The following is a 15660-nucleotide window of genomic DNA, read 5'->3' as shown; positions in this document are numbered from 1 at the left end:
CTGGGTGGAATTTCCTGGGAAGAGCGGAACATTTTGGCAAGTCCCTCTTACATGTTGACTGTTTCTTTCTCTTCCTTCCTGGAAAATTCCGATATCGTTTCCTCACCCTTTGGTCACCATGATTTTCTCTGCCAGCTGTTTTCTTGAGAACTTTTACTTTGACCTTTTGTAATACTTTGCCTTTTGGTGCTTGTAATTCTAACTGAGGAGATACAGGTTGATCATTTCCAGTGTCATTTTTGAGCTTTAACCCTGTTGGAATAAATCGAAGAATTAATCACTTTCCCACAGTAAGAAAATCATAAACATGGAAATAAAATTCACTTGTTGGCACAGAGTGTGTGCTGTTGTTCTCTGCTGCCACTCTCTACTGTTCCCGCAACTTGACCCGCTCCATGCCGGTGGACCTCAGCAAGTGGCCTGGGCCCTTGAGTCTGCAGGAGGTGGGCGAGCAGCCACAGCACCCGCTGCAAATCAAATACAGTGGGGTGGACGGAGATCAATGAGCTGGGCAAAGTGCTGACACCCACCAAGGTGATAACCTCCCCACCAGGATCACATGGGATGGCCTCGATTCAGGTAAACTCTACCCCTTGGTCCTGACAGACCCAGATGCTCCCAGCAGGAAGGACTCCAAGTTCAGGGAATGGCATCATTTTCTGGTCGTCAACATGAAAGGCAACAACATCAGCAGTGGCAGAGTCCTCTCCGATTACGTGGGCTCTGGGCCTCCCCAGGGCACAGGTCTCCACCACTACGAGTGGCCCATTTATGAGCAGGACAGGCCCCTGAAGTGTGACGAGCCCATTCTGAGCAACCACTCCGGAGACCACCGGGGCAAGTTCAAGGTGGCCTCTGTCCACAAAAAGTACGAGCTCGAGCTCGGCTGGGCGGTTGCCTGCACGTGCTACCAGGCGGAATGGGATGACTACGAGCCCAAGCTCTATGAGCAGCTGTCGGGGAAGTAGACCACTGAGACACCAGGGAGCTCCAGAGCCACCAGGTCCCACCCTCCAGCTCAGTGAAGCATATAGATGTCTCCTCCTCCCAACTCCCGCTCTCACACACTTCCTGGTGCCTGCCCTTTATACTTTTTGGAAGGTCACACATGCTAGTTTGTATTCTGATCAGATTTGATATCAAATATTTGTGGGGGAATGTTTTGGTACCTTTATGGGCCCATCAGATTGTTGTTATAAAAATAAGCAATCCAGAGTTTAAAAGGGGAGAAAAAATATGCAAGTGAATGTACCAGGTTTGAAGAAATAGAGCATTACTGGGTCCTTAAAAGAAGCCGCAGTGGTGGCCTGGATGGGCAGCAGTGTTGGCTGTGAGGCCTACAATCTGTACCTGTTAAACTGATTGTTCTTCCTTGATATAACTGAAGCTGAACTGGAGTTGCTAAATGTTGTGTTTATTTTGCTGTTTCCTTAGAGTTGAGTAAAAATAAAAACATTGAGTGGACTGAAAAAAATATTCACTTATAAAATAGAGAAACAAATGATTTCTGGCCTATGATGGTACAGATCATTTTCTCCCTGATCCTCTCAGTCAAACACAGCTATTTAGTCAAGCACACAATTTAATAGGCTATTCCTTGGAGAGGGATATCATGCTTGGAAAGGTGGAGGGTCGGCAAAACCTTCAACCACATGGATTGACAAAATGACTGCAGTCCAAGAAGTAATGCAAGACTAGTATTGAGGAGTGCTAGTAAGAAAGCAAACTGTACTACTGAACATTTTCTCATCAGAAATCACAGGAGTCAGAAGATGGTTGAGTGACATTTTTTAAGTGCCAAAAGTAAAAAGATCTATCAACCAAGACTTCTATACATCTATCTCCAACAAAACTATCCTTCAAAAATCAGGGAGAGGGAGACTCTCACTACCATCAAGAAAAACAAATAGGGGAGACTTCCGGGTAAGATGGGTGACAGTAGCCCAGACCCTCTTTGAAGACGAGAGAGAAGAGCAAAGATGTATTGAAACAATGAGTCCAAAAGATGTGAACCTCAACTCCCGTGACCCTGAGAGTTGAAGAACTAGATGGTGCCTGGCTATCACTGCTGACCATGCAGAGAGTGATCACAGAAAATCCTGGGCAGAGTATGAAAAAATGTGAAACAAAACTCATAACATAAAAGAGACAGGTTTACTTGCCAAATAGAAACCAGTAGAATCTTACCTACCTTTGAACCTGGAACAAAACTTTTACCTCTGTGACTCAACTTTCAGCCAAAGAATGGACCTATGAAGTGACCAATATTATCAGGGAGGCACTGATTCCTTAGAAAAACCAAACATTTACAGTCAAAAGACCAGCATTTTCCCAAGGATAAAGCAAGAAGGGGTAGGATAGAAGGATTAACACAAATGAGAATTACTGAGAAGAAATGAGAAAAGTAGGAAAGTGGGATTAAAATGTGAGTATTGTAATTAGTGGTATAAAACAAAATATGTATTATTTATTGAATGAAAATTCAATTTGTTTTGTAAACTTAAACTCACATCACAGTTTAAATTTTTTTAAAAAAGGACGCCTTCCCTCTTAACCATAGTGACACAACTTGAATGTTAAGCTCTTAACAGGGAGGTATGGCCCAATTATTGTAGTAAAATACCATAAAGTTGTTTACTTCGGTTTTATAGATTATGCAAAGGTTTTTAATTCTGTGGATAATAACAAATTCTGAATAACATTAAGAATGGGAATCTCAGAACACTTAAGTGTGCTCATGACAAACTCATACGTAGACCAAGCAGCTGTTGAACAAAGGAACACTAAAAATTTTAAAATCAAGAAAACAATAACTTTGTAAATTATTACCTAACTTGGGATGGACAGGAGAGCATTATGCTGAGTGAACTAACTCAGTCCCACAACGATAAATATTATATAAAACCATTATTGTAGAATGAGTATAAGGATCGAGGTGGGGGGAGGGTGGAAGTAGAGGGATGTGCAGGGGGAGGAGGGGATTAACCATGGAGTTGTACAATTTGATGAGTGGGTGGGTGTGAGCGAAACTGAAGAATCTGCTCTGGAAAACAATGTATTCAAATTTTGTAAATAAACTAGTCTAATAATAACAACTTAAAAAAACAGGAAAAAAGAAAACTGAGTGTCAGGGTTGTATCTTTTCATCATTATTCAATCTTTATGCTGAGCAAGAAATTAGACAAGCTAGACTATATGAAGAAGAGCGGGGTATCAAGATTGGAGGAAGACTCATCAGCAACTGAATTATGCAGATGACACAACCTTGCTGGCTGACGTGAAGAGGACTTGAAGCACTTGCTGTGAAAGTTATGTCTTGGACAAAGTGTAACCATGGTGTGTGCTCTTTAGAGGCAAGGATGGTGAAACTTCATCTCACCTATTTTGGGTATGTTGTCAGAAGAGGACAATCCTTGGAAGAAGACACCACACTGGGAAAGAGAGAGAGAAAGGAAGATCCTCAATGAGATGGACTGACATAGTGACAGTAGCAAATGGGCTCATGCATATCAAAGATGGGGAGGATGGCACAGGATAGGGCAAAATCATCAGAGTTGACCCAGTGGCACCTATCAATCAACAAAGTGCAAACAATGTTCTCTCCCCATGCAAAGCAAAGCAGAGCAAAGAAAACCAAAGACACATGGAAATAATTAGTACAAAAGACTAGTGGAGCATGTGAACCCCAGCCTTTACAACTCTGAGACAAGAAGAACTAGATATTACCCTGCTAACTGGAGCTGATGATTCTAAACATAATTGTTGTTGTTGTTATGTGCCGTCGAGTCACCTGCGACTCATAGCGACCCTATGTACAACAGCCCTAAACTCCGCTCTGTCCTGTGCCAATCGCACTGTCTCTGACACTCCCATCCCAATTATCCCTGTCACTGAATCAATCCACCTCATAGAGGGCCTTCCTCTCCTGCGCCGTCCCTCCACCCTCCCAAGCATGATGTCCCTCTCCAAGGACCGGTCTCTCCTCACTACATGTCCGAAGTAAGTTAGACGGAGCCTCAGAATCCTTCCCTCCAAGGAGCCACCCGGTTTAACCCTTTCCAGGACAAACCTGTTTGTTTTCCTAGCAGTCCATGGTATTCTCAATACTCTTCTCCAGCACCACAGCTCAAAGGCATCAGTTCTCCTTCTATCCTCCTTGGTCATTGTCCAACTCTGATGCATAACAGGTGATTGCGAAGACCATGGCCTGTATCAGACGCACCTTAGTCTCCAGAGAGACACCACTGCTCTTCAGCACTTTGGAGAGGTCCCTGACACCAGGTTTCCCCAATGCATAACAGGTGATTGCGAAGACCATGGCCTGTATCAGACGCACCTTAGTCTCCAGAGAGACACCACTGCTCTTCAGCACTTTGGAGAGGTCCCTAACAGCAGACTTTCCCATGGCAATGCACCTTTTAATTTCCTGGCTGCTGGTGCCAAGACTGTTGACTATGGAGCCAAGCAAACTAAAGCTGTGTACAATCTCAATCTCTTCACCATCCATCCTGATGCTGCCGATTGGTCCAGTGGTGAGAATCTTTGTCTTCTTGACATTGAGCCTCAATCCATATTGCAGCAAGCTGCAGTCCTTGACACTCTGCAGCAGGTGCTTCAGGTCCTCCTCAGTTTCAGCAAGCAGGGTTGTGTCATCCGCATAACGCAGACTGTTGATAAATCGTCCACCAATCCTGACCCCACATTTCTCCTCATTTAAGACAGACTAGGAAGAAGGATTGGCCATCCACTTCTGAAATAGCAGGCCTCTGAAAACCCTATGTACAACATTTAGATAACAGAGATGGCAAAGGAGGTTGAGTTTTCAAGCATGGAAATACAAAGGAAGAGGAACAGTTGTAAGCAGACACTGGTGATTGGGACATGGAATGTGAGAACCATGAATGTAGGAAAATTAGATATTGTTAAGGAAGAAATGGAACGCATAAATATTGACATACTAGGCATCGGTGAGATGAGATGGACTGGCATGGGGCATTTTGAGTCGGATGACAAACATAATTAGAGATGCTAAAAACAATGGGGGAAAAACACCATAGAGTAAGTCAAAACTTCCAAGACTATGGCTCTTCACCCTTCAAATCTGGAACAGAACTTACCCTTGCAGCTCATCTTTCAGTCAACCAACAGACAGCCCTACAAAGCCCACCAAAGAGGAGGCCTCAGAACAATTAACCAAACTAGATAAAAAAGGCAGGATGTGCCCAAGTGTAAAGCTCAGAAGGCAGGAAGTCACAGTGAAAAAGGATGAAAAGATAAAGGAGGAAATTAAAAAAAGAATTATTCTTTCCTACGAAGATGGTGCCGAAAGGGAAGAAGGAAGCCCCTGCCCCTCCCAAAACTGAAGCCAAAGCAAAGGCATTAAAGGCCAAGAAGGCAGTCCTGAAGGGCGTCCACAGCCAAAAAAAAAGAAGATCCGCACGTCACCCACCTTCCAGTGGCCTAAGATGCTGAGACTCCCAAGGCAGCCCAAATACCCCCGGAAGAGCGCCCCCAAGAGAAACAAGCTTGACCACTTTGCTATCAAGTTTCCCCTGACCACTGAGTCAGCCATGAAGAAGATAGAAGATAACAACACACTTGTGTTCATTGTGGATGTCAAGGTCAACAAGCACCAAACCAAACAAGCTGTAAAGAAGCTCTATGACATTGATGTGGCCAAGGTCAACACCTTGATTAGGCCTGATGGAGAGAAGGCGGCCTATGTTCGACTTGCTCCTGACAATGACACTTTGGATGTTACCAAAAAAATTGGGATCATCTAAACTGAGTCCAGCTAGCTAATTCTAAATATAAATTTTTCTCACATACACACAAAAAGAATTATTACATTGTAAGGATTCTAATCAGTATCACAAATGAAAATGTATATGAACGATTGAACAGAAAACCAATTTGCTCTGCAACCTTTTACCCACATCACAAAAAAAGTAACCCACAGTAAGCCAGTGTGCTTATCTGATCACCTACAAATTCTGAATACTGGCTCCACACACCTCAGAGTACACAGAGGTTCTGGCTGTGTGTAGTTTCCAGGTCTAACACTTCTCACCGTAGCACTCTCACCTGCAAGGAAAAGAAGCAGCACCCATCCAGATGGGAAAAGAGAATTCAATCGCTTTTCCCCTGTTCCTAGTTTGCATTTACTATCAGGACATTTGCTTTTCCAGAAGTTTCAATAAGTGGTCATTGTCATTGTTGACCTCAAGCTCTCCTGTTTTATCCAGTATTATGGAATACTGTTGTTGTTATGTGTCATTGAATCATCTGCAACCCACAGCGACCCTGTGTACAAAAGCTCTGAACCATGCCCTGTCTTGAGCCAGTCTCACTAATTACAACACACCAACCCCCTTTGGTCCAGTTACTGTATCAATACATCTCTTCTGGGGTCTTTCTCCTGCACTGTCCCTTCACCCTTTCGAGCATGATGTCCTTCTCCAAGGACCAGTCCCTCCTGGCCACATGTCCAAAGTATGTGAGATGGAGCTTCAAAATCCTAGCCTCCAAGGAGAAACTTGGTTTCACCCTCTCCAAGACAGACCTATTTGCTTTCTTGCCAGTCCATGGTATGTTAAGAGTCTTCTCCAGCACCACAACTCAAAGGCATCAATTCTTCTTCTGTCATCCTTAGCCATTGTCCAGCTCTCTGATACATAACAAGTAATTACAAAATCCATGGCCTGGATCATGCGCACCTTAGTCTGTAGACTGGCATCATTGCTCGTAAGCACTTTGGAGAGGTCCCTGACACCAGGTTTCCCCAATGCAATTCGTCTTTTGATTGACTGCTGGTGCCAAGAGCGTTGACTGTGGAGCAACAAGGGGAGGAAAAAAGAACCAAAACTTCCAAGGCCCTGCTTTTTTTCCTAAAAGTACTTTAAAATGAAAAATTGGTTTGTGTTTATTTACTGTTTATATTTTTGTACATATTGTTAGGAGTCAACCATTTTTTCTTGATTTCAGGATACCCAAACCAGCGTTCAGAGCATTCTCTGTCCTAATTCTGACTTTATTTGTGGTGTGACCATATCCATTATAATCTCAAAGGAGAAAAAAAAACCTTGTAAAAAAGGCAAAAATGATGAAAAAAAATTTACAATCTTATCAATCCGAGCATTCCAGTAACTTTTTGTGTGTGTACATAGCTGTACTATAAGTAATTGGTTTGTATGTGAGGTAGTTAAAAAAGCCAAAGATAAAAAGTTTCTTTTCCGTTTTTTTTTTGTGTCTATGAAGTTGCTGGGTTGTTTTTTGTTTGTGGGTTTGGTGTTTGCTGGGGTTTTTTTTTTGGGTGTTTTTGCTTGTTTGCTTTTTTTTGGCCTGTTTGATGTATGTGTGAAACAATGTTGTCCAACAATAAGTTGGAATTTTATTTTGGTGATTTGTTCTAACAAAAAAAAAGTATGGAGACAGGATGCACCCTTGACACATTCCTTGACTAATTCTGAACCATGCAGTGTTTCCCTGCTCTGTTCCGAGGACTGCTTCCTGGTCCAAGTATAGGTTTCACATAAGCACAATCAAGTGTTCTGGGATTTCCATTCTCCTCAAGGTTAACCACAATTTGTTGTGATCCACACAGATAAATGTCTTTGCATAATCAGCAAAACACAGATAGACATTCTTCTGGCACTCTTTGCTTTCTGCCTAGATCCATCTGACATTGGTGATAATGTCTCTAGTGCCACGACTTCTTCTAAACCCAGCTTGTATTTCTGGTAATTCTCTTGTTAATGTACTGTTCCAGACAGTTTTGGATAATCTTCAGCAGAATTTTGCTTGCATGTGATATGAGTGATGTTGCTTGATACTTTCCGTACTTTGTCGGGTCACCTTTTTTTGGCATGGGAATAATTATGGATCTCTTCCAGTCAGTTGGCCATGTAGTTATACAAGGATTGGTCCACTTCTGAAATATAACAAGCCTTCAAAAACCCTATGTACAGTGGAATACTACTCAGCAATAAAAAGCAACAGAATATGGATATACAAGATCATCTGATTAAGCTTCAGGGAAATTAAGGTGAATGAAAAAGCCAATGCCAGGTGCAACACACTTAATACTTCAATTTATATTTGCAGACTATTTTTGAAATGACAAGATTTTACAAGGGTACAAAAGATTAATGGTTGGCATCCATTAGTGATGGAGACGGGGTATGAGAAGGAAGTGCATGTTGTTTAAAAAGAGTCATAGATGGAGTCCTTCAGTGAACCTGTTCAGTATTTTGATCATAGTGGTGAATACACATACCTAAATACTGATGGAACTGCAGAGAACTAAATATACTCACAAAAATGAGGACAAAGCTAGGGAAATCTATGTAAGATCTGTGGGTGAGATAAATATACTGACACTATCATATCATAAAATACTATCATTAATGGCGCTCTGGTGGCCTAGTGGTAAGAATTTGTGCTGTAATCCCAAAGGCACACTGTTTGATTCCATCCACTGCTCTGTGGGAAAAGGATGGGCAATCTCCTGCTGGAGGGTCAGCTATGGGTTAGTTCCAACTCAATGGTACTCAACAGTGACCATTAAAGGAAATATGGTTTCCTATGAATCATATGTGTGTTATGCATGTGGACTGATTGGGATAATATAAAATTAACTCAATTAAAATAAAGGACCACCCCATTGTGCACACTTACCCACAAGATCCTCCCCAAGATCACCCTTACACTCAAGGGAACCTTGGAACCATGGGTTTTCTCTGCTCAAAACAGATCACTTAAGGTAAGTATGCAAAAACAATACTCTCACAAGACAATGCTGAGCTCATTGACTAATTCAGCAAGAGTGAATTAATACTAATTCAGGAAGAGTGAATTAATACATTTTTCTTACTCCAAATAGTTGATTGGGCAAAATATTTGATCCAATATTGACTAAAACTCTCTTTTTCAGATGTGCATGAATATGCAAGGAGAGATTTCAGAAACAAACCTAAAGTGGAGAGATGAAAAGGATATGGAGAATGGGAATCCAGTGTGTATTTCCCATCTTTTGACACCCTCTGTTTGACCATAGAGGAAACAAACAACAGAGGTTATAGAAAATATATGCTGGTTTGCTCAACTCTTGAGGTGGACTCATCCATGTCCTGGATGAAGCCAGTGTACTGAGCTAGCTGGAGGGTGGTGGCTTGGGTAACAGATGCACAATGTGTCTCGGTAATAGTTACTGTTAAGTTCTATTTTGGAGATATTAACTATATTTCTGTAGCTCACTGGTTCATGTCCAAGTAAAGAGAATAAATCAAAACCACAGAATTTCAGTTTGAAAAAAAATATATCTCCTCTCAAATACACAAAATAACTTGGACAAATGCAGGGAGATGGAAAGTAGATTTTCCCACCATGGAGTAAGGGGATGAGGGAATAAGGAGTTATTGCTTACTGAGTAGAGTGAATGGTTTAAGTGACGAAAGAAATCTTACAAAGAAATTGATTAATATCACTGGATTGCACAACTGAAAGTTATTTAAAAAGCAGATTACTTTGTATATCTTACCACATACATTTAAAAAAAACCCCCAAATGTATTCATTTCTTAAACATTCAATAAACATGCATTGATCGTCTATTGTGGTAGGTACTGCTATTGGTGTGGTGGGGATAAAACAGTGAATAAGACCAAGGAGTCTATCCTCATGAAGCTTCATTCTACTGGCAGAACGTGTTGTTATTGTTGATTGCTGTCAAGTAGAGCAAGACTCACGGTGACTCTATGAACAAAAGACCTAATGCCTTTCCATAACTATCATTGTTTCTCCAAGTTCATAGAGTTTCCAGAAGCATGTGGTTTAGGAAGTAGATGCCACTCCTACTTCCAAACCTGATTTACAAGTGGAAGCTCCACCAAACACTGTCCACATTGGATGCCACAACTGCTTCCAAATCTGTTTTACAATTGGGAGCACCACCACTGTCCACATTGGGAAACCATGATTGTATTTGATACCCCAATGGCACAAGGTTCAACATCACAGCAAACCCAGGTTACTTCATACAGCACATTGACAAAGAGGAAGAGTGTTCCTCCAGATATAACAGCACTAACTAGTCTCATTTAGCAGTGGTTAAGTGTCATCAAGTTGAATACGACTCATATTGACCTTTGCACGAAAGACCTGAACTCTGTTCTATAACGAACATAATTTCTGTACATTTATAGTTTATAAAACCAGACACAAGAAAATGAAGGAAACAGGTATGAGAAAGTATCTCACCCCAGCAACAATAGCAGAGTTCAACAGGGCAGCAAACAACAAATGCTGAGAAGGCTGTGGAGAGATTAGAACTCTTATTCACTGTTGGTGGGAATGTAAAATGGTAAAATCATTAGGAAGACGGTCTGAGGCTTTCTCAAAAATTTGGAAATAGAAATACCATTTGATCCACTAATTACACTACTGGGAATATATCCTAAAGAAACCAGAGCTGCCATCCAAACAGATGTATACATACTCATGTTTATTGCTGCTTTGTTCCCAATAGCAAAGAGCTGGAAGCAACCAAAGTGCCCATCAATAAATGAATAGGTAGAGAAGCTGTGGTATATTCACACAAAGGAATACTACACAGCACTGAAAAACAAGGGCCTCATAAAACATTATGCAACATGGGGGAGCCCAGTCACCAAAGGTTACTGCATAACATCATTGTTATAAAACAGGACTGACATGGGAATTGGGGAAGAACTAGGAAAAGAGGAGATAAATAATGAACACTATATTGGAATAGATGAGGAGAAGAGCTGAAAAATATATGAGTAGGCATTATTTGTATGAAAACAATCTGGAACAAGGGGTGCATTGAGCGCTTGGAGAGAGGAGAAAATGTGCAATAATGAATTAATGAAAACTCTTCTGTAAACTTGTGTTAAAATCACAACAAAAATTTTAAAAAAAGGAAAGAATGAATGAAACAATGTCAAGGTATCTATCTATCTATCTATCTATCTATCTATCTATCTATCTATCTATCTTTGGAAGGAAATGAAAGCAGGGTAGCAGAGCAGTAAGTGGAATAGAGATGAGGCTATTTTAGAAAAGATGGCCATGGATGGCCTCGTTGAGAGACTGCTGAACAAAGACCAGAGGAAGTGAGAAAGTTGAGCCATGCAAAGATGTGCTAGAAAAGATGTCAGGCAGATGATGCGGGGAGGAAGAAAAAAAAGGGGTGAATTTAAGAGACAGCAAGATAGCTCAACCTGACTGAGCATGAGAGAGAATGGTGGGGGAAAGAGGGTAGAGGAGGAGGTAGGCAACAGATCAAGATCAAGGGAACAGGTCTTGGGAGGCTTGGTAAAAAAAAACTGGATTTAATTATACATGTGAAGAGAAAACATCCTAAGTTTTCTCATGATCATAAGATCTGATTATATTCGTAAAAGAAGAATCTGGCTGCTATGTGGAAAACAGAGTGGAAGGTCAAGAGTGAAGACAGAAGAACTCTAGAAGAAAAGGTAGCGTTAAGATTGGGGGTTGGAGATGACAGCAGCTTAAAATAGCAGGGTAAGTTACAACAGGCGTCCAGAGTGAAGGCTGCAAAGTGGAGTGGATCTGGGGGGGGGGGGATTGTAAAACAATGAAAGAATTTTTCTTTTACTTTTCCAAGAGGGGAGTGTACTGGGGGGGGGAAGGGGTGAGCAGGGTGAAAAGTGCAACACTGAATGAATGGAAATCCAAAGTTTCTGTAAATTTTCATTAAAATTAATAAAAAAAAAGAAGAAAAACAAACAAAAGAATAGCAGGAAAACAGGATGAGATATAGATTCAGGAGCTCAAAGAACCTGCTTAGAGACTGATTGTGGGGTATGTATGACCAAAATATGAGGAGGGGAAAAGGGAACTAGGAGGGTAACTGCTCTGAGCAGTCAGTTGAAGGGTGGTGATCTTTACTGAAATGGGAGACACATGGGAAACGCAAGTTTGTAAATGAGTTGGGTCAAGAATTCTAGTTAGAATAAGGAAGTGAAGGTTGTGTATTTGGGAAAAGCTCTTCGGGTGATCTGGATACAGCTTTCTCTTCCTCTTCACAGTAAAGTTTAGACCAGCTACTGAAACACTAGGATTCTCCCATGTGAACTTACAAATCACAGTAAAGTGAGATGCAGTCTGCATCAAGTGAGGCAATAACAGATTACTCAACTGCTAACAAGGGAAAAACTAATCTTTACCCAGCGAGATGGCATTTTCATAGTTCTCCTGCATCACATCGTTGTAGAGGACCTTCTGATGGAGATCCAGTAACTCCCATTCTTCTTGAGAAAAAGTCAGGGTCACATCTTCAAAGGTCAACAAACTCTAAAGAAGAGAAGGGGCTTTAGGTCAGTGCTTGCTATTACAGAAGCAGGACAACCACTGTCTCCGAGAAAAGTGTGGGAAGAACCCTATCTACACTGTGCTGAGCCTGGCTGTATGGAGGAGTGCATCTGAGACGAACACGCCTCGGAACACCTGCTGAGCAGTGTGGGTCAGCAGAAAGACATTCAAAACCTGTAGAAGACAACGGCTGGTGACCTACAGCTTCAAGTCTGGCCTCAGCTGTGCTAAGGGAACAACAGAAGAGTGACTGAAAATACCATGAGCTGCCTGAATGACCCAGCTTTATGCTCTATCTCATTGTTTATGACAGGAATCTTTCTTCTCACCTCATTCCTTGATTGATCAACTTCTCCCTGAAAGCTTCTGACTAGGGCCACGGCCTCCTTGATGCTCCGTGGATGATGTTTTTGCATCTGGGTCTGGATTGCACTGGGCAAAATGGTCAGGAACTGTTCTAACACCAGCAGTTCTAAGATCTGCTCTTTTGAGTTGCGCTCTGGCCTCAACCACTGCCGGCAAAATTCCTGTAGCAGATTGGCAGCATAGAGAGGCTCTGCTGTTTCGGGATAGTGGAAGTTCCGGAAACGCTGGCGAGAGCTCTCAGGATCAAGTCTGTTCCTTAGCAGGGTGGACTTCTCCCTCTGACTGGCACGCTCTTGCATAGATCCCTCCTTCAGCACAGGCCTCATCTGGGGCTTCTGGCACGCAGCTACCTTGAGACCTCTGGTCATCATTTTGATTGAGGAACAGTCTGGCAACTCCGCAATGCCACCTTCAGTAGCTGAGGCCTCTCACAATCAATGAGAGGATTTTCTACCTGAAGACACTGAGGGTAAGGAAAAAGTACATGTCAAGGCAAAGAACACACGAGGTCCAAGTAAAAAGTCTTCAGTCAGTAAACACCAGAATGTTCCACTCCAACAAAGAATTGAGAAACTTCCCTGAACATCAATTGGAAGGCTGAAGAACTGAACTAAGTATTGATTGGAAGGAGACAGACTACTAGCCAGTGTAGCGTGGCTATTTTGGGATAGCAATCAGCTATAGTCCTAGGTCAAGAGCTCAGGAAGGCAATTCTATGAAAACACAGATGGAGGCAGAGATAGACAAATCCAGGAAGAATAAGTGGTCACACTAACTGGTTGGGTCAGTCAGTGTGGAAGGTAAATACTGTCCCTCAAGATCTGTGGAGAGACCCTGACCACCTGACATGAGGTGTCTCACAATGCAGAAGGGATTTGCTCTTGCACCTTCACACAATAATCCAAAGGAAAAGATGCCTATGTAACAGAGAGCCCTGTGTGTGAACAGCCCACCATAACCAAAGTGAAAGGAACCATGTTCAGTCAACCACACACTGACCGATATTACAAAAAACAACACTTTAAATAATTCACATCGAAAGAAAAGTTTCTAGCAAACAAAAACATACAAAATAGTGATAAATACAAAGTCCATAAAAAAACCCACCTAAATACAATGTTAATCCCATTTGAAGAGGTGGGGTAAAAATAGGTCAAACAAATGAACACAATAAAGACCAAACTCAGCATTTCTTAAGCTCAAGGAACTGAAGAACAAATTCAAACCTCGAGTTGCTATACTTAAGGTTTCTTTAGGCAGAATAGTAAATGATCCAGGAAGTATTTAAAGAAGATGGAAAGAGTATATAGAGTCACCGTACTGAAAGGAATTGGCAGACACAGAAGAATTTCATGAAACAACCTATAAGCAAGAGCGTATGGTGATGAAGGAAGAAGTTCAGACTGCTTTGAAGGAAATAGCAAAAAATAAGGCCCCAGGAATAGATGGTATACCAATTGACATATTTCAGCTAACAGATACTGCCCTGGATGTGCTCACCAAGTTGTGTCAAGAAATCTGGAGGACAACCATTTGGCCAACTGACTGGAAGAGATCTGTATTTGTTCCCATTCCAAAGAAAGGTGACCCAACAGAGTGTGGAAATAATCAAACAATATCATTGATCTCATATGCAAGCAAGATTCTGCTGAAGATTATCCAAAAGCAACTGGAACAGCAGCACATCAGCAGGGAACTGCCAGAAGTGCAGGCTGGGTTTAGAAGAGGTTGTGGTACTAGGGATATTGTAGCTAATGTTAGATGGATCTTGGCTGAAAGCAGGGAATAGCAGAAGAATGTCTATGTTTCATTGATTATGCAAAGGCTTTTGACTGTGTGGATCATAACAAACTGTGGCTGACTCTGAGGAGAATGGGAATCACAGAACACTTGATTGTGCTAATGCAAAACTATACTTGGACCAAGACACAGTCGTCAGAACAGAGCAAGAAAAAACTGCATGGTTCAAAATTGGGAAGGGCGTACACCAAAGATGTGTCCTATCTCAGTATCTTTTCAGCCTATATGCAGAATGGATTATCCGGGAGGCTGGGCTGTATGAAGAGAAGTGTGGCATCAGGGATGGAGGAAGATCTATCAATAATCTGCATTATGCAAATGACACAATCCTGCTTGCTGAAACTGAGGAGGACCTAAAGCACTTGCTACAGAAGATCAGGGTCTGCAGCCTTCAATATGGATTGAGGCTCAATATAAAGAAGACAAAGATTCTCACCACTGGGCCAACTTGCAGCATCAGGATGGATGATGAAGAGATTGAGACTGTTCACAGCTTCAGTTTGCTTGGCTCCACCGTCAACACTCTTGGCACCAAGAGCCAGGAAATTAAGAGATGTATTGCGATGGGAAAGTCTGCTGTTAGGGACCTCTCTAAAGTACTGAAGAGCAATGGTGCCTCTCTGGAGACTACGGTGCATCTGATACAGGCCATGGTCTTTGTAATCACTTGTTATGCATCAGAGAGTTGGACAATGACTAGGGAGGATGGAAGGAGAATTTGATGCCTTTGAGCTGTGGTGCTGGAGAAGAGTATTGAATGTACCATGGACTGCTAAGAAAACGAACAGGTTCAACCTAGAGAGGGTTAAACCAGGCTGCTCCTTGGCAACAAGGATTCTGAAGCTTCGTGTGACATACTTTGAACACACTGCAAGGAGGGACCAGTCCTCGGAGAAGGACGTCATGCTTGGGAGGGTGGAGGGACAATGCAACAGAGGAAGACCCTCTATGAGATGGACTGACTGGGGTAATTGGGTGGGTTATGTGTGTTGGAGACAGTGACATTGGCACAGGATAGAGTAGGGTCTAGGGTTGTTGTACACAGGGTCACTGATGAGTTGCTGGTGTCTCAATGGCACATAACAACAACAACATCTGACAATGACTTGAAAAAATTTGTATTAGAGCTCCTCAAAGAGCC

At 42.1% G+C, this 15660-nt stretch overlaps 1 pseudogene; it reads left to right on the top strand.

Moving 5' to 3' along the window:
- The first annotated feature begins 395 nt into the window (after positions 1-395).
- LOC102843188 lies at positions 396-968 on the top strand (annotated as a pseudogene).
- The last annotated feature ends 14692 nt before the right edge of the window (positions 969-15660 follow it).

This window comes from Elephantulus edwardii, unplaced genomic scaffold (assembly GCF_000299155.1).
Source record: "Elephantulus edwardii isolate Elephantulus edwardi_28Jun2011 unplaced genomic scaffold, EleEdw1.0 scaffold00016, whole genome shotgun sequence".
Lineage (NCBI taxonomy): Eukaryota > Metazoa > Chordata > Mammalia > Macroscelidea > Macroscelididae > Elephantulus > Elephantulus edwardii.
This window is presented reverse-complemented; position numbering and strand designations above follow the sequence as displayed.